General features: G+C 38.7%; 2 pseudogenes; both read left to right on the forward strand.

The window, feature by feature from the left end:
- The first annotated feature begins 4403 nt into the window (after positions 1-4403).
- LOC113888005 lies at positions 4404-18251 on the forward strand (annotated as a pseudogene).
- Positions 18252-18273: 22 nt separating this feature from the next.
- Positions 18274-18881, forward strand: LOC113888006 (annotated as a pseudogene).
- The last annotated feature ends 1586 nt before the right edge of the window (positions 18882-20467 follow it).

Consider the following 20467-nt stretch of genomic DNA (forward strand, 5'->3'; position numbering starts at 1 on the left):
AACATCACCTCCAGCATCCCTAGTATTGGAGGCATTGCCTGCCCAGTGACAATCGTTAAACGGCCGCGGTATCCTGACCGTGCAAAGGTAGCATAATCATTTGTTCTCTAAATAAGGACTTGTATGAATGGCCACACGAGAGTTTTACTGTCTCTTACTTCCAATCAGTGAAATTGACCTTCCCATGAAGAGGCGGGAATATACAAATAAGACGAGAAGACCCTATGGAGCTTTAACTAACCAGCCCAAAGAAAACAAATTTAACCACTAAGGAATAACAGCAATCTCTATGAGCTGGCAGTTTCGGTTGGGGTGACCTCGGAGAATAAAAAATCCTCTGAATGATTTTAAAGACTAGACCTACAAGTCAAATCACTCTATCACTCATTGATCCAAAGATTTGATCAACAGAACAAGTTACCCTAGGGATAACAGCGCAATCCTATTCAAGAGTCCATATCGACAATAGGGTTTACGACCTCGATGTTGGATCAGGACATCCCGATGGTGCAACCGCTATCAAAGGTTCGTTTGTTCAACGATTAAAGTCCTATGTGATCTGAGTTCAGACAGGAGTAATCCAGGTCGGTTTCTATCTATTACGTGTTTCTCCCAGTACGAAAGGACAAGAGAAACAAGGCCAACTTTAAATTAAGTGCCTTAAAACAATTAATGACGGCATCTCAATTTACAACACAAAACCCTGCCCTAGAACAGGGCTTAGTTAAGGTGGCAGAGCCCGGTAATTGCGTAAAACTTAAACTTTTATATCCAGAGATTCAAATCCTCTCCTTAACAAAATGTTCATAATTAACATCCTAATACTAATTATTCCCGTCCTATTAGCCATAGCATTTCTCACATTAGTGGAACGAAAAGTATTAGGCCACATACAACTCCGAAAAGGCCCAAATGTCGTAGGCCCATACGGCCTAGTCCAACCCATCGCTGATGCAATCAAACTTTTCATCAAAGAGCCACTACGACCCGCCACATCCTCAGCCTCAATATTTATCCTAGCACCTATCTTAGCCCTAGGCCTAGCCTTAACTATGTGAATTCCCCTACCCATGCCTTACCCCCTTATTAATATAAACCTAGGGGTCCTATTTATACTAGCCATATCAAGCCTAGCCGTATACTCCATCCTCTGATCAGGCTGAGCCTCCAACTCAAAATATGCACTAATTGGAGCCCTACGAGCAGTAGCACAAACAATTTCATATGAAGTAACAGTAGCAATTATTCTACTGTCAGTGCTCCTAATAAGTGGATCCTTTACCCTCTCTACATTAATCATCACACAAGAACAGACATGATTAATCCTTCCAGCATGACCCCTAGCAATAATATGATTTATCTCAACGTTAGCAGAAACAAACCGAGCCCCATTTGATTTAACCGAAGGAGAATCAGAACTAGTCTCGGGCTTTAACGTAGAGTATGCAGCAGGACCATTCGCCCTTTTCTTCATAGCAGAATATGCAAATATCATCATAATAAATATCTTTACAGCAATTTTATTCCTAGGAACATCTCACAACCCACACATACCAGAACTCTACACAATTAACTTTACTATTAAATCCCTGCTACTCACAATATCATTCCTATGAATCCGAGCATCCTACCCCCAATTCCATTATGACCAACTGATACACTTAGTATGAAAAAACTTCTTGCCCCTAACACTAGCCCTGTGCATATGACACGTATCATTACCCATCCTTCTATCAGGCATCCCCCCACAAACATAAGAAATATGTCTGACAAAAGAGTTACTTTGATAGAGTAAATAATAGAGGTTCAAATCCTCTTATTTCTAGAACTATAGGAATTGAACCTACTCCTAAGAATCCAAAACTCTCCGTGCTCCCAATTACACCAAATTCTATTAGTAAGGTCAGCTAATTAAGCTATCGGGCCCATACCCCGAAAATGTTGGTTTACATCCTTCCCGTACTAATAAACCCAATCATCTTTATCATTATCCTATCAACTATTATACTAGGAACCATTATCATTATAATCAGTTCCCACTGGCTACTTATCTGAATCGGATTTGAGATAAATATACTTGCCATTATTCCTATCATAATAAAAAACCACAGTTCACGAGCCACAGAAGCATCAACTAAATATTTCCTAACCCAATCAACAGCCTCAATACTATTAATAATAGCTGTCATCATCAATCTGATATTCTCAGGCCAATGAACCGTAATAAAACTATTCAACCCAGTAGCCTCAATACTCATAACAATAGCCTTAGCTATAAAACTGGGAATAGCCCCATTTCACTTTTGAGTCCCAGAAGTGACACAAGGCATTCCCCTATCCTCAGGCCTAATCCTACTAACATGACAAAAACTAGCACCTATATCCGTACTCTACCAAATCTCCCCATCAATTAACCTAAACTTAATTCTTACCCTATCAATTCTATCAATCCTAATTGGAGGCTGAGGAGGACTAAATCAGACACAACTCCGAAAAATCATAGCCTACTCATCAATCACTCATATGGGCTGGATAACAGCAGTGCTACCATACAACCCCACCATAACACTATTAAACTTAACCATCTACATTACTATAACCTCCACTATATTCACTATATTTATGGCCAACTCCACCACCACCACCCTATCACTATCACACACATGAAATAAAATACCTATTATAACCGTCCTAATTCTTGTTACCCTCCTATCCATAGGAGGACTCCCTCCCCTATCAGGGTTCATACCAAAATGAATAATTATCCAAGAAATAACAAAAAATAACAACATTATTCTACCCACTTTCATAGCAATCACAGCATTACTATTCTACCCACTTTCATAGCAATCACAGCATTACTAAATTTATATTTTTATATACGACTCACATACTCTACCACACTAACGATATTCCCCTCTACAAATAACATAAAAATAAAATGACAATTTTCTCTCATAAAAAAAATAACCCTCCTACCAACAATAGTCGTACTATCTACCATACTACTACCACTCACACCAATACTATCAGTACTAGAATAGGAATTTAGGTTAAACAGACCAAGAGCCTTCAAAGCCCTAAGCAAGTACAATTTACTTAATTCCTGACAAGGATTGCAAGACTATACCTTACATCAATTGAATGCAAATCAACCACTTTAATTAAGCTAAATCCTCACTAGACTGGTGGGCTCCACCCCCACGAAACTTTAGTTAACAGCTAAACACCCTAATTAACTGGCTTCAATCTACTTCTCCCGCTGCGAGAAAAAAAAGGCGGGAGAAGCCCCGGCAGAATTGAAGCTGCTTCTCCGAATTTGCAATTCAACGTGTAAACTCACCACAGGGCTTGGTAAAAAGAGGAGTCAAACCTCTATCTTTAGATTTACAGTCTAATGCTTTACTCAGCCATTTTACCCATGTTCATCAACCGCTGATTATTCTCAACTAATCATAAAGATATCGGTACCCTATACTTAGTATTTGGTGCCTGGGCCGGTATAGTAGGAACAGCTCTAAGCCTGCTAATTCGCGCTGAATTAGGTCAACCCGGAACTCTGCTCGGAGACGACCAAATCTACAACGTAGTTGTAACCACACGCGCATTTGTAATAATCTTCTTTATAGTAATACCAATTATAATTGGAGGGTTTGGTAATTGACTTGTTCCTCTAATAATTGGTGCCCCCGATATAGCATTTCCCCGAATGAATAATATAAGCTTCTGACTCCTTCCTCCCTCATTGCTACTACTTCTAGCATCATCTATAGTTGAGGCTGGGGCAGGAACAGGCTGAACCATGTATCCCCCTTTAGCGGGCAACCTGGCCCACTCAGGAGCCTCAGTAGATCTAACCATTTTCTCTTTACACTTAGCAGGTGTCTCCTCAATTTTAGGAGCCATCAATTTTATTACAACAATCATTAACATAAAGCCTCCCACAATGTCACAATACCAAACCCCTCTGTTTGTATGATCCGTAATAATCACCGCCGTGTTACTACTCCTTTCACTTCCTGTGTTAGCAGCTGGCATTACAATACTGCTAACAGACCAAAACCTAAATACGACCTTCTTTGACCCAGCAGGAGGAGGGGATCCCATTCTATATCAACACTTATTCTGATTCTTTGGACACCCCGAAGTCTATATTTTAATTCTACCCGGGTTCGGAATAATCTCTCATATCGTAACTTACTACTCAGGAAGAAAAGAACCATTCGGATATATAGGGATAGTTTGAGCTATAATATCAATCGGGTTTTTAGGATTTATCGTATGAGCCCACCACATATTCACTGTCGGAATAGACATCGACACACGGGCCTACTTCACATCAGCCACTATAATCATTGCCATCCCAACCGGGGTAAAGGTCTTTAGTTGACTAGCAACACTTCATGGAGGTAATATCAAATGATCTCCTGCTATAATGTGAGCCCTAGGCTTTATCTTCCTTTTTACGGTAGGAGGCTTAACCGGAATTGTCTTAGCCAACTCTTCTCTCGACATCGTTCTTCACGACACATATTATGTTGTCGCACATTTCCACTATGTTTTATCAATAGGAGCTGTATTTGCTATTATAGGGGGATTTGTACATTGATTCCCACTATTCTCAGGCTATACTCTCAACGATACATGAGCCAAGATTCACTTCACAATTATATTCGTAGGTGTTAACATAACCTTCTTTCCACAACATTTCTTAGGACTATCTGGCATGCCCCGATGATACTCCGATTATCCAGATGCATATACAATATGAAATACTGTCTCATCAATAGGCTAATTTATCTCTCTAACAGCAGTTATACTAATGGTTTTCATTATCTGAGAAGCATTTGCATCTAAACGAGAAGTCTTAACTGTAGACTTAACTACAACAAACCTAGAATGATTAAATGGGTGCCCTCCACCATACCATACATTTGAAGAACCCACCTATGTTAACCTAAAATAAGAAAGGAAGGAATCGAACCCCCTACTATCGGTTTCAAGCCAACATCATAACCACTATGTCTCTCTCAATAAGCGAGGTGTTAGTAAAATATTATATAACTTTGTTGAAGTTAAGTTACAAGTGAAAATCCTGTACATCTCATATGGCATACCCCATACAACTAGGCTTTCAAGATGCAACATCACCAATCATAGAAGAGCTACTTCATTTTCATGATCACACGCTAATAATCGTCTTTTTAATTAGCTCATTAGTACTCTACATTATTTCACTAATACTAACAACAAAATTGATTCATACAAGTACAATAGATGCACAAGAAGTAGAGACAATCTGAACTATTTTGCCCGCTATTATTTTAATTTTAATTGCCCTTCCTTCTCTACGAATTTTATACATAATAGATGAAATCAATAACCCATCTCTTACAGTAAAAACCATAGGACATCAGTGATACTGAAGCTATGAGTATACAGATTATGAGGACCTAAGCTTCGACTCCTACATAATTCCAACATCAGAAATAAAGCCAGGGGAGCTATGACTATTAGAAGTCGATAATCGAGTTGTACTACCAATAGAAATAACAATTCGAATGCTAGTCTCCTCTGAAGACGTACTACATTCATGAGCCATGCCCTCTCTAGGGTTGAAAACAGATGCAATCCCAGGTCGTCTAAACCAAACAACCCTTATATCAACCTGACCAGGCCTATATTACGGCCAATGCTCAGAGATCTGCGGATCAAACCATAGTTTTATGCCCATTGTCCTTGAGTTAGTTCCACTGAAGTACTTTGAAAAATGATCTGTATCAATACTATAAAATCACCAAGAAGCTATACAGCACTAACCTTTTAAGTTAGAGATTGAGAGCATCACACTCTCCTTGGTGATATGCCACAACTAGACACGTCAACATGACTAACAACAATCTTATCAATATTCTTAGTCCTCTTTATTATTTTTCAACTAAAAATTTCAAAACACAGCTTCTATCACAACCCAGAACTGACACCAACAAAAACACCAAAACAAAACACTCCTTGAGAAACAAAATGAACGAAAATTTATTTGCCTCTTTCATTACCCCTATAATTTTAGGCCTCCCCCTCGTAACCCTTATCGTATTATTTCCCAGCTTACTATTCCCAACATCAAGTCGTCTAGTAAGCAATCACCTTGTCTCCCTCCAAAGATGAATACTCCAGCTTGTATCAAAACAAATAATGGGCATCCACAATACTAAAGGACAAACATGAACATTAATATTAATATCCCTGATTCTATTTATTGGGTCAACAAACCTACTAGGCCTACTACCCCATTCATTCACACCAACTACACAATTATCAATAAATCTAGGCATAGCCATTCCCCTGTGAGCAGGGGCCGTAATTACAGGGTTCCGCAATAAAACTAAAGCATCCCTTGCCCATTTCTTACCACAAGGAACACCAACTCCACTAATTCCAATGCTAGTTATTATTGAAACTAACAGCCTTTTTATCCAACCAGTAGCCCTTGCCATGCGATTAACAGCTAACATCACTGCAGGACACCCATTAATTCACCTAATCGGGGGAGCCACACTTGCACTAACAAGTATTAGCACTACAACAGCTCTAATTACATTTATTATTCTAATCCTACTAACTATCCTAGAATTCGCAGTGGCTATAATCCAAGCCTATGTGTTTACTCTCCTAGTCAGCCTATATCTGCACGACAACACATAATGACACACCAAACCCATGCTTATCACATAGTAAACCCAAGCCCTTGACCCCTTACAGGAGCTCTATCCGCCCTATTAATAACATCCGGTTTAATCATATGATTCCACTTCAACTCAACGACCCTATTAATACTCGGCCTAACAACGAACATACTTACAATATACCAATGATGACGGGATATTATCCGAGAGAGCACTTTCCAAGGACACCATACTCCAGCTGTCCAAAAGGGCCTCCGTTACGGGATGATTCTTTTTATTATTTCTGAAGTCCTATTCTTTACCGGGTTTTTCTGAGCATTTTACCACTCAAGCCTTGCCCCTACTCCCGAACTAGGCGGCTGCTGACCTCCAACAGGTATTCATCCGCTAAACCCTTTAGAGGTCCCACTACTCAATACCTCCGTCCTGCTAGCCTCAGGGGTTTCTATTACCTGAGCCCATCATAGCCTCATAAAAGGAAACCGAAACCACATACTACAAGCCCTGTTTATCACCATCACATTAGGGGTATACTGCAAGCCTCAGAGTACTATGAAGCACCTTTCACTATCTCAGACGGAGTGTATGGCTCAACTTTTTTCATAGCCACAGGCTTCCACAGCCTCCATGTCATCTTTGGATCCACCTTCCTAATTGTATGCTTTTTCCGCCAACTAAAGTTCCATTTTACTTCTAACCACCACTTCGGCTTTGAAGCCGCTGCCTGATATTGACACTTCATAGATGTAGTCTGACTTTTCCTCTATGTATCTATCTATTGATGAGGCTCCTGTTCTTTTAGTATCAACCAGTACAGCTGACTTCCAATCAGCTAGTTTCGGTCCAACCCGAAAAAGAATAATAAATCTAATACTAGCCCTCCTGACCAATTTTACACTAGCCACCCTACTTGTCATCATTGCATTCTGACTTCCCCAACTAAATGCATACTCAGAGAAAACAAGCCCATATGAATGTGGATTTGACCCCATAGGATCAGCCCGCCTTCCTTTCTCCATAAAATTTTTTCTAGTAGCCATCACGTTCCTCTTATTTGATCTAGAAATTGCACTCCTCCTACCACTACCATGAGCCTCACAAACAACAAACCTAAACACAATACTCACCATAGCCCTTTTCCTAATCATCCTACTAGCTGTAAGTCTAGCCTACGAATGAACTCAAAAGGGACTAGAATGAACCGAATATGGTACTTAGTTTAAAATAAAATAAATGATTTCGACTCATTAGATTATGATTTAATTCATAACTACCAAATGTCTATAGTATACATAAATATCATAATAGCATTCACAGTATCCCTTGTAGGACTACTAATATACCGATCCCACCTAATGTCTTCTCTATTATCCCTAGTCGTTATAGCTGCCTTAACAATCCTTAATTCACATTTTACACTAGCTAGCATAATACCCATTATCTTACTAGTCTTCGCAGCCTGTGAAGCAGCACTAGGTCTATCTCTACTAGTAATGGTATCAAATACATATGGTACTATGTACAAAACCTTAACCTACTTCAATGCTAAAATATATCATTCCAACAATTATACTTATGCCCCTAACCTGATTATCAAAAAACAACATAATTTGGGTCAACTCCACAGCACATAGTCTACTAATTAGCCTTACAAGCCTTCTCCTTATAAACCAATTTGGTGATAATAGCCTTAATTTTTCACTAGTATTTTTCTCTGACTCTCTACCCACTCCACTATTAATCTTAACCATATGACTCCTTCCCCTAATACTAATAGCCAGCCAACATCACCTATCAAAAGAAAACCTGACCCGAAAAAAACTATTTATTACTATACTAATTTTACTACAGTTATTTCTAATTATAACCTTCACCGCCATAGAACTAATCTTCTTTTATATTCTATTTGAAGCAACACTAGTCCCAACACTTATTATTATCACCCGATGAGGAAACCAAACAGAACGCCTAAATGCCAGACTCTACTTTCTATTTTATACACTAGCTGGTTCCTTACCCCTGTTAGTTGCACTAATTTATATCCAAAATACAGTAGGATCTCTAAACTTCCTAATACTCCAGTACTGAGTACAACCCATACCTAACTCTTGATCTAACATCTTCATATGACTAGCATGTATAATAGCTTTCATAGTAAAAATACCACTATACGGCCTCCACCTTTGACTACCCAAAGCCCACGTAGAAGCCCCAATCGCAGGCTCCGTGGTCCTTGCAGCAATCCTGCTGAAACTAGGAAGATATGGTATGCTACGAATTACACTAATTCTAAACCCAGTAACCGACTTTATAGCATATCCGTTTGTCATGCTATCCCTATGAGGCATAATTATAACCAGCTCAATTTGCCTCCGTCAGACGGACCTAAAATCACTCATCGCATATTCTTCTGTAAGCCACATAGCACTTGTCATCGTAGCCATCCTTATCCAAACACCTTGAAGCTACATAGGAGCAACCACCCTGGTAATTGCCCATGGCTTTACATCCTCTATACTTTTCTGTCTAGCAAACTCCAACTACGAACGAATCCATAGCTGAACTATAATCCTAGCTCGAGGCCTACAAACACTCCTTCCACTGATAGCTACCTGATGACTATTAGCAAGCCTAACTAACCTAGCTCTACCTCCAACAATCAATCTAATTGGAGAGCTATTTGTAGTAATATCAACCTTCTCATGATCCAGCATTACAATTATCCTAATAGGAACAAACATAGTAATCACCGCCTTATATTCTCTGTACATGCTAATCATGACCCAACGAGGAAAATATACTCACCACATCAACAATATCTCACCCTCCTTTACACGAGAAAACGCACTCGTATCACTACACATCTTACCCCTATTACTCCTATCCCTAAACCCAAAAATTATTCTAGGGCCCCTATACTGTAAATATAGTTTAACAAAAACATTAGATTGTTAATCTAACAATAGAAACTCATTACCTTCTTATTTACCGAAAAAGTACCCAAGAACTGCTAATTCTATGCCTCCATATCTAATAATATGGCTTTTTCAAACTTTTAAAGGATAGTAGTTATCCGTTGGTCTTAGGAACCAAAAAATTGGTGCAACTCCAAATACAAGTAATAAACATATTCTCTTCACTTACACTAATACTTTACTCTTACTAACAATACCCATTATAATAACAAGCTCTAACACCTACAAAACTTCCAACTACCCGCTCTACATAAAAACAACTATTTCATGTGCCTTCATTACCAGCATAATCCCCACAATAATATTTATTTATTCAGGCCAAGAAATAGTCATCTCAAACTGGCACTGATTAACTATCCAAACCCTCAAACTATCCCTCAGCTTTAAAATAGACTATTTCTCAATAATATTTGTCCCAGTAGCACTATTTGTCACATGATCTATTATAGAGTTCTCAATATGATACATACACTCAGACCCCAACATCAACAAATTCTTCAAATACCTACTCCTATTTCTTATCACAATACTTATCCTTGTAACCGCAAATAACCTCTTTCAACTATTTATCGGCTGAGAAGCCATCGGAATTATATCATTCCTACTCATCGGATGATGATACGGACGAACAGACGCAAACACAGCAGCCCTACAAGCAATCCTGTATAACCGCATTGGTGACATTGGGTTCATCCTAGCAATAGCATGATTTCTAATAAACCTCAATACCTGAGATCTCAGCAAATCTTCATACTAAGCCCAAACAACTCCAACATACCCTTGCTAGGGCTGGTGTTGGCTGCAACCGGAAAATCCGCCCAATTTGGCCTCCACCCATGACTCCCCTCTGCAATAGAAGGCCCAACTCCTGTCTCAGCATTACTCCACTCAAGCACAATAGTGGTAGCAGGCATTTTCCTATTAATCCGCTTCTATCCACTGACAGAAAACAATAAATTTATTCAATCTATTACACTATGCTTAGGGGCCATTACCACATTATTTACAGCGATATGCGCCCTCACCCAAAATGATATCAAAAAGATCGTTGCCTTCTCTACATCCAGCCAACTAGGCCTTATAATGGTAACAATTGGCATCAACCAACCCTACTTAGCATTCCTCCACATCTGTACCCATGCCTTTTTTAAGGCTATACTATTTATATGCTCCGGTTCCATCATCCATAGTCTAAATGACAAACAAGATATTCGAAAAATAGGAGGCCCATTTAAAGCCATACCATTCACCACAACAGCCCTTATTGTCGGCAGTCTCGCACTAACAGGAATACCCTTTCTCACAGGACTCTACTCTAAAGACCTAATCATCAAAGCCGCCAACACGTCATATACCAACGCCTGAGCCCTTCTAATAACACGTGCTGCGATTCATGGGGTCGCGAAGAGTCGGACACGACTGAGCAACTGAACTTAACTGAACTATTACTTTTCAAAAAAAAAAAGAGAGAGAGAGACCCTATTTTTTAAAGCAAACTTCATATATATATATATATATATATATATATTTTATAATTTTTGTGACTTTGTTTTTTTTTTCTTTAATATTGTATTTTTGAAAATCCAACCTGTACTCTAGATTTTTAATCTTTGATTTTTTTATATTTGTTATCAATTTTTTACCTTTAAGAACCCAATCTTCAGTACCCATTTTTACTTGGGAGCGAGATTACTGGCTTGACTGCTCTCTCCCCCTTTGGACTCTCCTTTTTCTCCACCAGGTCGCCTCTATCTCCTCCCTCCCCCTTTTCTTCTCTACCCAACTCTGTGAATCTCTTTGTGTGTTCCGGATGGTGGAGAATACTTAGGGAACTGATTACTGGCTGGATCTGTCTCTCTTCTTTTGATTCCCCCCTTTATCCTCCTGGCCACCTCTGTCTCCTTCCTCCCTCTTCTCTTCTCTGTATAACTCCGTGAACATCTCTGAGTGGTCCAGACTGTGGAGCTCACATAAGGAAGTGATTACTGGCTAGCTTGCTCTCTCCTCTTTTGATTCCACCTCATCTCATCCGGGTCACCTCTATCTCCCTCCTCCCTCTTCTCTTCTCCATGTAACTCTGTGAACCTCTCTGAGTGTCCCTCACTGTGGAGAAACTTTTCATCTTTACCCTAGATGTTTTATCAATGGTGCTGTATAGATGGAGAAGTCTTGAGGCTACTGTAAAGATAAGACTGAAAACCAGAAGCAGGAGGCTTAAGTCCAAATCCTGAGAACACCAGAGAACTCCTGACTCCAGGGAACATTAATCAACAGAAGCTCACCAAACACCTCCATACCTACACTGAAACCAAGCACCACACAAAGGCCAACAAGTTCCAGAGCAAGACATACCATGCAAATTCTCCAGCAACACAGCAACATAGCCCTGAGCTTCAATATACAGGCTGCCCAAAGTCACTCCAAACACACTGACATCTCATAACTCATTACTGGACACTTCATTGCACTCCAGAGAGAAGAAATCCAGCTCCACCCACCAGAACACAAACACAAGCTTCCCTAACCAGGAAACCTTGACAAGCCAACCATCCAACCCCACTCACAGTGAGGAAACTCCACAATAAAGAGAACTCCACAAACTGCCAGAATACAGAAAGGCCACCCCAAAGACAGCAATATAAACAAAATGAAGATACAGAGAAATACCCAGCAAGTAAAGGAACAGGATAAATGCCCACCAAACCAAACAAAAGAGGAAGAGATAGGGAATCTACCTGATAAATAATTCCAAATAATGACAGTGAAAATGATCCAAAATCTTGAAAACAAAATGGAATCACAGATAAATAGCCTGGAGACAAGGGTTGAGAAGATACAAGAAAGGTTTAACAAGGACCTAGAAGAACTAAAAAAGAGTCAATATATAATGAATAATACAATAAATGATATCAAAAACACTCTGGAGGGAACCAACAGTAGAATAATGGAGGCAGAAGATAAGATAAGTGAGATCGAAGATAGAATGGTAGAAATAAATGAATCAGAGAGGAAAAAAGAAAAACAAATTAAAAGAAATGAGGACAATCTCAGAGACCTCTGGGACAATGTTAAATGCCCCAACATTTGAATCATAGGAGTCCCAGAAGAAGAAGACAAAAAGAAAGATCATGAGAAAATACTTGAGGTGATAATAGTTGAAAACTTCCCTAAAATGGGGAAGGAAATAATCACCCAAGTCCAAGAAACACAGAGAGTCCCAAACAGAATAAACCCAAGGTGAAACACCCCAAGACACATATTAATCAAATTAACAAAGATCAAACACAAAGAACAAATATTAAAAGCAGCAAGGGAAAAACAACAAATAACACACAAGGGGATTCCCATAAGGATAACAGCTGATCTTTCAATAGAAGCTCTTCAGGCCAGGAGGGAATGGAAGGACATACTTAAAGTGATGAACAAAAATAACCTACAGCCCAGATTACTGTACCCAGCAAGGATCTCATTCAAATATGAAGGAGAAATCAAAAGCTTTACAGACAAGCAAACACTGAGAGAATTCAGCACCACCAAACCAGCTCTCCAAAAATGCTAAAGGATTTTCTCTAGACAGGAAACACAAAGAGGGTGTACGAACTCAAACCCAAAACAATAAAGTAAATGGCAACGGGATCATACTTATCAATAATTAACTTAAACGTAAATGGGTTGAATGCCCCAACCAAAAGACAAAGACTGGCTGAATGGATGCAAAAATAAGACCCCTATATGTGTTGTCTACAAGAGACCCACCTCAAAACAAGGGACACATACAGACTGAAAGTGAAGGGCTGGAAAAAGACATTCCACGCAAATAGAGACCAAAAGAAAGCAGGAGTAGCAAAACTCATATCAGATAAAATAGACTTTAAAACAAAGGTGGTGAAAAGAAAGAAAGAAGGACACTACATAATGATCAAAGGATCAATCTAAGAAGAAGATATAACAGTTATAAATATATATACACCCAACATAGGGGCACCACAATATGTGAGACAAATGCTAACAAGTATGAAAGGAGACATTAACAATAACACAATAATAGTGGGACACTTTAATACCCCATTCACACCTATGGATAGATCAACTAAACAGAAAATTAACAAGGAAATACAAACTTTAAATGATACAATAGACCAGTTAGACCTAATTAATATCTATAGAACATTTCACCCCAAAACAATGAATTTCACCTTTTTCTCAAGCACACACGGAACCTTTTCCAGGACAGATCACATCCTGGGCCATAAATCTAGCCTTGGTAAATTCAAAAAAAATTGAAACCATTCCAAGCATCTTTTCTGACCACAATGCAGTAATATTACATCTCAATTACAGGATAAAAACTAGTAAAAATACCAACATATGGAGGCTGAACAACACGCTGTTGAATAACCAATAAATCACAGAAGAAATAAAAAAAGAAATCAAAATATGCATAGAAATGAATGAAAATGAAAACACAACAACCCAAAACCTGTGGGACACTGTAAAAGCAGTGCTAAGGGGAAGGTTCATAGCAATACAGGCACACCTCAAGAAACAAGAAAAAAGTCAAATAAATAACCTAACTCTACACCTAAAGCAACTAGAAAAGGAAGAAATGAAGAACCCTAGAGTTAGTATAAGGAAAGATCTTAAAAATTAAGGCAGAAATAAAAGCAAAAGAAACAAAAGAGACCATAGCAAAAACCAACAAAGCCAAAAGCTGGTTCTTTGAAAGGATAGATAAAACTGACAAACCATTAGCCAGACTGAACAGGAAACAAAGGGAGAAAAATCAAATCAATCAAATTAGAAATGAAAATGGAGAGATCACAACAGACAACACAGAAATACAAAGGATCATAAGAGACTACTATCAGCAATTATATGCCAATAAAATGGACAATTTGGAAGAAATGGACAAATTCCTAGAAAAGTACAACTTTTCAAAACTGAACCAGGAAGAAACAGAAAATCTTAACAGAACCATCACAATCATGGAAATTGAAACTGTAATCAAAAAGCTTCCAGCAAACAAAAGCCCAGGTCAGACAGCTTCACAGCTGAATTCTACCAAAAATTTAGAGAAAAGCTAACACCTATCTTACTCAAACTCATCCATAAAATTGCAGAGGAAGGTAAACTTCCAAACTCATTCTATGACCACCATCAATCACCCTAATACCAAAACCTGACAAAGATCCCACAAAAAAAAGAAAACTACAGGCCAATATCACTGATGAACATAGATGCAGAAATCCTTAACAAAATTCTAGCAATAAGAATCCAACAACATATTTAAAAGATCATACACCATTACCAAGTGGGCTTTATCCCAGGGAAGCAAGGATTCTTCAATATCCACAAATCAATCAATGTAATATACCACATTAACAAATTGGAAAATAAAAGCCATATGATCCTCTCAATAGATGCAGAGAAAGTCTTTGACAAAATTCAACATCCATTTATGATAAAAACTCTCCAGAAAGCAGGAATAGAAGGACCATACCTCAACATAATAAAAGCTATATATGACAAACACACAGCAAACATTATCCTCAATGGGGAAAAATTGAAAGCATTTCCTCTAAAGTCAGGAACAAGACAAGGGTGCCCACTTTCACCATTACTATTCAACATAGTTTTGGAAGTTTTGGCCACAGCAATCAGAGCAGAAAAAGAAATAAAAGGAATCCAAATTGGAAAAGAAGAAGTAAAACTCTCACTGTTTGCAGATGACATGATCCTCTACATAGAAAACCCTAAAGACTCCACCAGAAAATTACTAGAGTTAATCAATGAATATAGTAAAGCTGCAGGATATAAAATCAACACACAGAAATCCCTTGCATTCCTATACACTAATAATGAGAAAACAGAAAGAGAAATTAAGGAAAAAATCCCATTCACCATTGCAACGGAAAGAATAAAATACTTAGGAATATATCTACCTAAAGAAACTAAAGACCTATATATAGAAAACTATAAAACACTGGTGAAAGAAATCAAAGAGGATGCTAATAGATGGAGAAATATACCATGTTCATGGATTGGAAGAACCAATATAGTGAAAATGAGTATACTACCCAAAGAAATCTATAGATTCAATGCAATCCCTATCAAGCTAACAATGATATTTTTCACAGAGCTAGAACAAATAATTTCACAATTTGTATGGAAATACAAAAAACGTTGAATAGCCAAAGCAATCTTGAGAAAGAAGAATGGAACTGGAGGAATCAACCTACCTGAATTCAGGCTCTACTACAAAGCCACAGTCATCAAGACAGTATGGTACTGGCACAAAGACAGAAATATAGATCAATGGAACAAAATAGAAAGCCCAGAGATAAATCCACACACCTATGGATGCCTTATCTTTGACAAAGGAGGCAAGAATATACGATGGAGAAAAGGCAATGTCGTTAACAAGTGGTGCTGGGAAAACTGGCCAACCACTTGTAAAAGAATGAAACTAGAACATTTTCTAACACCATACACAAAAATAAACTCAAAATGGATTATAGATCTAAATGTAAGACCAGAAACTATAAAACTCCTAGAGGAGAACATAGACAAAACACTCTCTGACATAAATCACAGCAGGATCCTCTATGACTCACCTCCCAGAATACTGGAAATAAAAGCAAAAATAAACAAATGAGACCTAATTAAAATGAAAAGCTTCTGCACAACACAGGAAACTATAAGCAAGGTGAAAAGACAGCCTTCAGAATGAGAGAAAATAATAACAAGTGAAGCAACTGCAAAGAATTAATCTCAAAAATATACAAAACTCCTACAGCTCAATTCCATAAAAATAAATGACCCAATCAAAAAATGGGCTAAAGAACTAAATAGACATTTCTCCAAAGAAGACATACAGATGGCTAACAAACACAACAAAAGATGCTCAACATCACTCGTTATCAGAGAAATGCAAATCAAAACCACAATGAGGTACCATTTCACGCCAGTCAGAATGGCTGCTATCCAAATGTCTACAAGCAATAAATGCTGGACAGGCTGTGGAGAAAAGGGAACCTTCTTACACTGTTGGTGGGAATGCAAACTAGTATAGCCACTATGGAGAACAGTGTGGAGATTTCTTAAAAAACTGGAAATAGAACTACGATACAACCCAGCAATCCCACTGCTGGGCATACACACCGAGGAAACCAGAACTGAAAGAGACATGTGTACCCCAGTGTTCATCGCAGCACTGTTTATAATAGCCAGGACATGGAAGCAACCTAGATGTCCATCAGCAGATGAATGGATAAGGAAGCTGTGGTACATATACACAATGGAGTACTACTCAGCCATTAAAAAGAATACATTTGAATCAGTTTTAATGAGGTGGATGAAACTAGAGCTTATTATACAGAGTGAAGTAAGCCAGAAAGAAAAACACCAATACAGTATACTAACACATATATATGGAATTTAGAAAGATGGTAATGATAACCCTGTATGCGAGACAGCAAAAGAGACACAGATGTATAGAACAGTCTTTAGGACTCTGTGGGAGAGGGCGAGGGTGGGATGATTTGGGAGAATGGCATTGAAAGATGTATAATAGCATTTGTGAAATGAATCGCCAGTCCAGGTTCGATGCATGATACAGGACACTCGGGACTGGTGCACTGGCATGACCCAGAGGGATGGTATGGGGAGGGAGGTGGGAGGAGGGTTCAGGATGGGGAACACGTGTACACCCGTGGTGGATTCATGTTTATGTATGGTAAAACCAATACAATATTGTAAAGTAACTAGCCTCCAATTAAAATAATAAATTTATATTAAAAAATTAATAGTGAAAGTGAAAGTAAAGTCACTCAGTCGTATCCGACTCTTTGCGACCCCATGGACTGTAGCCTACCAGGCTCCTCTGTCCATGGGATTTTCCAGGCAATAGTACTGGAGTGGATTGCCATTTCCTTCTCCAGGGGATCTTCCCAACCCAGGGATTGAACCCGGGTCTCCTGCATTGTAGACAGATGCTTTACCGTCTGAGCCACCTAATCTGAGTTATAGTCAATTATGTAATTTGGAATGACAAATCATAACTTTGACTTCTATTTTTTATTTTTTTCAAGCAGAATAAGAGCTCTCATACTGAATTTCTGATTAGAACTCATACCCTGTAGGTGGCTCTCATGGTCTGTTAGTGTTACTGAATCAACCTATCTGTTCATGATCTGTTTTGAAACTTTGTTTCTGTCTTCAAAGTGAACAAATGGTTTTAGCATACATGAATCAGCACTGCCATGTACTTAGTCACATAATTACATCTATACATATATACTTTTGCCCATAATTAAAACTGGGTGTTTAGACATATACAGGAAAAGTCATAAAATGATGTTATAGTCATGAACTTTCACTTTAAAAAAAGGAAAACTGGTACAGAGCTGTTCCTCCAGCAGTCTCAGCTCTGGAGACAATCCACGCGGACAGAACGCTCAACATTCGGGGGTCAATAAGCAGCCACCGGCTGAGGTCAACTGACGCAAAGAGGCACAGTCTTCAGGCTGAACAAAGCCAAGGCAAACTTAGTGCCTGCGTCGTCCTTGCAGCCTTTGCAGACTGCAGCTAGCTCAGAATTCAGTTCAGGGGGCTCTCTGCTTAGCTCACAAAGGTCATGAATTACAGTCGTCCTCCTCCCAACGTGGGCGACTTGATCTCCCTCAAGGTGGACAACCTGACCGACCGCATCTCTCACAGCACCCTGAGGTGCATCTTCGAGAAGTATGGGCCTATCGGCTATGTGTACATCCCCTGGGACTGCTTCACTCAAGAGTCCCGCGGCTTTGCCTTCGTCCACTTCCACGACAAGCACCACGCTGAGGAGGCCATGGACGCCCTAGACAGGGTCATGCTAGATGGCCATGTTCTGCGGGTGCAGATGGCACGCCATGGTCGCCTCCTAGATTTCCACCAAGGCCGCAGCCAGGAAACTCCTCCCCAGAGTCAAGAACGCCAGAGCCACAGCCCGAGGCTTGGTCGCTGCCGCAGGTCCAGCACCAGGAGCCGATCGCCATCTCAGGCCCGATCTCACTTCAGCCGCTCAAAGTCTCCATCTCGCTCCTGTGATAATTCTCCATCATCCTCGAGATCAAGTTCCACTGGAAGTACCAAGTCCTCCTCGGAGTCCACATCTTCCTCAGCAACCACATCTAGATGTAGATCCAGAAGCCTTCCACCAAGAAGAAAGTACAGGTCCTGAGGACAATCAAAAAATCCCTCCAGGTTTCCAGAAGAGGAAGGAGCGGTGTCATATTAGAATAATAAAGAATTATTTATTATTTATTATGAACAACCTGAAAGTTGGGGGTGTGTGGAAGGGAATGAGGGGGACAGCAGGGGGAGAAGATCAACATCTCAGGTGATCAGACAGGCTTTGAAATTACCTACTATCTGTTGAAAAGGTTATTCTTTAACACATTGTGTAACTTTTTACTTGTTTCGAATTTTGCCTCAAGTGGTAAAATTCATTTCATAATGGTATTTTGTTTCTTTTATTCATATATCTTTTAAGTTAGTGAGATGAACAACTTTGTTATTGGTTTGAATATTGGAGGTAAAGTTTCATTTATCTTTATATACTGCATTTTCTTTGAAAGTAAACAGATTGTTGTCTAATTTGTGGCCTCTAGACTTAAGAAAATGTGTGTAGCCTTTTCTTTCTGAGTATTCAAAGACTGTCTAGTGATTGACTCTTCATTGCCATCATTCTTTTAAAAATAAAGACCTACTTGAAGTTATTATAAGTGTATGTACATGTGTTATTTACCTTTGGATTTAAATGGTAATCTGGATCTGCATCGATACAGAGAAATTTAAGGTGAAAATAATTTTTTAAAGAATTACTTATCAAACATATTTCTAGTTTCATGTATTTTTGTGCAGTAGACTCAGTTGTACAACAGTTGGGCAATGATGGCTGACTGTTAAGTTGGTGTTTTGTAGTACAGAATGCTTGGCTACTTCACGTTTTCTGCTGATTGCTCCTATGTAAAGATAATGTGCTGTGCAGAAACAAATGGTTATCCAGTTTGTTAAAAAGCTTGACAACTGTACTTGCAGTCACTCAGGCCCAGGCCTCACATATATAAGGGAGCCTACAGTGAACACATCTAGCAGGTGAATTTAAAAGTAAATGTGTCTTTATTTTTTCCTTTCACACCCAAAGTGGTCAATCTGACCATCTTCAGTTATGAAATTAAATATGAAAGATGCTAAGAATTTGTTATTTTCTAAGTGCTAATAACATTCTATATCTTTTTGTTTATGTATGTACTGTATTTTTCTGAACAAACATTTTTCCTGGTGTTTCAAAAAATTTTGTTGTGATTATATTCTCATTAATAAAAGTATGAAACAGAAAAGATAATTGAGGTCATAGATCTCACATGTGTTTTAAACAAAGTTATCAAAACAATTAAGTATCAACTTTCAGAGATCCAAGGTATAAATATAATTTAGCAAGTTAAAACCAATGTCACACACATCTGCTACTACCTTATGGCTTTGATCCCCAAGCTGGGTATGACTTTACTGTGGCTCTGCTCTGAATCTTTTTGAATTGTCTTCTTTGGCTCAATATTCTATTTTAACTTACTGGCTTTGAATGAATATTTTGGGAGACAGTTAATCCTAGCTTGACTTTGGAATTTATCTCAGCATTACTGAGATAAATGGTCCTAACTGTAGCCCCACTCAACCTTTCCTCTTTAATTCATGGTTGCCAATTTGACACTCTGTTTCAGACATTATTTTCTTTTTTTATTTTCCAATTTTATTGAAAAATAA

Source organism: Bos indicus x Bos taurus, chromosome X (genome assembly GCF_003369695.1).
Source record: "Bos indicus x Bos taurus breed Angus x Brahman F1 hybrid chromosome X, Bos_hybrid_MaternalHap_v2.0, whole genome shotgun sequence".
Taxonomy (NCBI): Eukaryota; Metazoa; Chordata; class Mammalia; order Artiodactyla; family Bovidae; genus Bos; species Bos indicus x Bos taurus.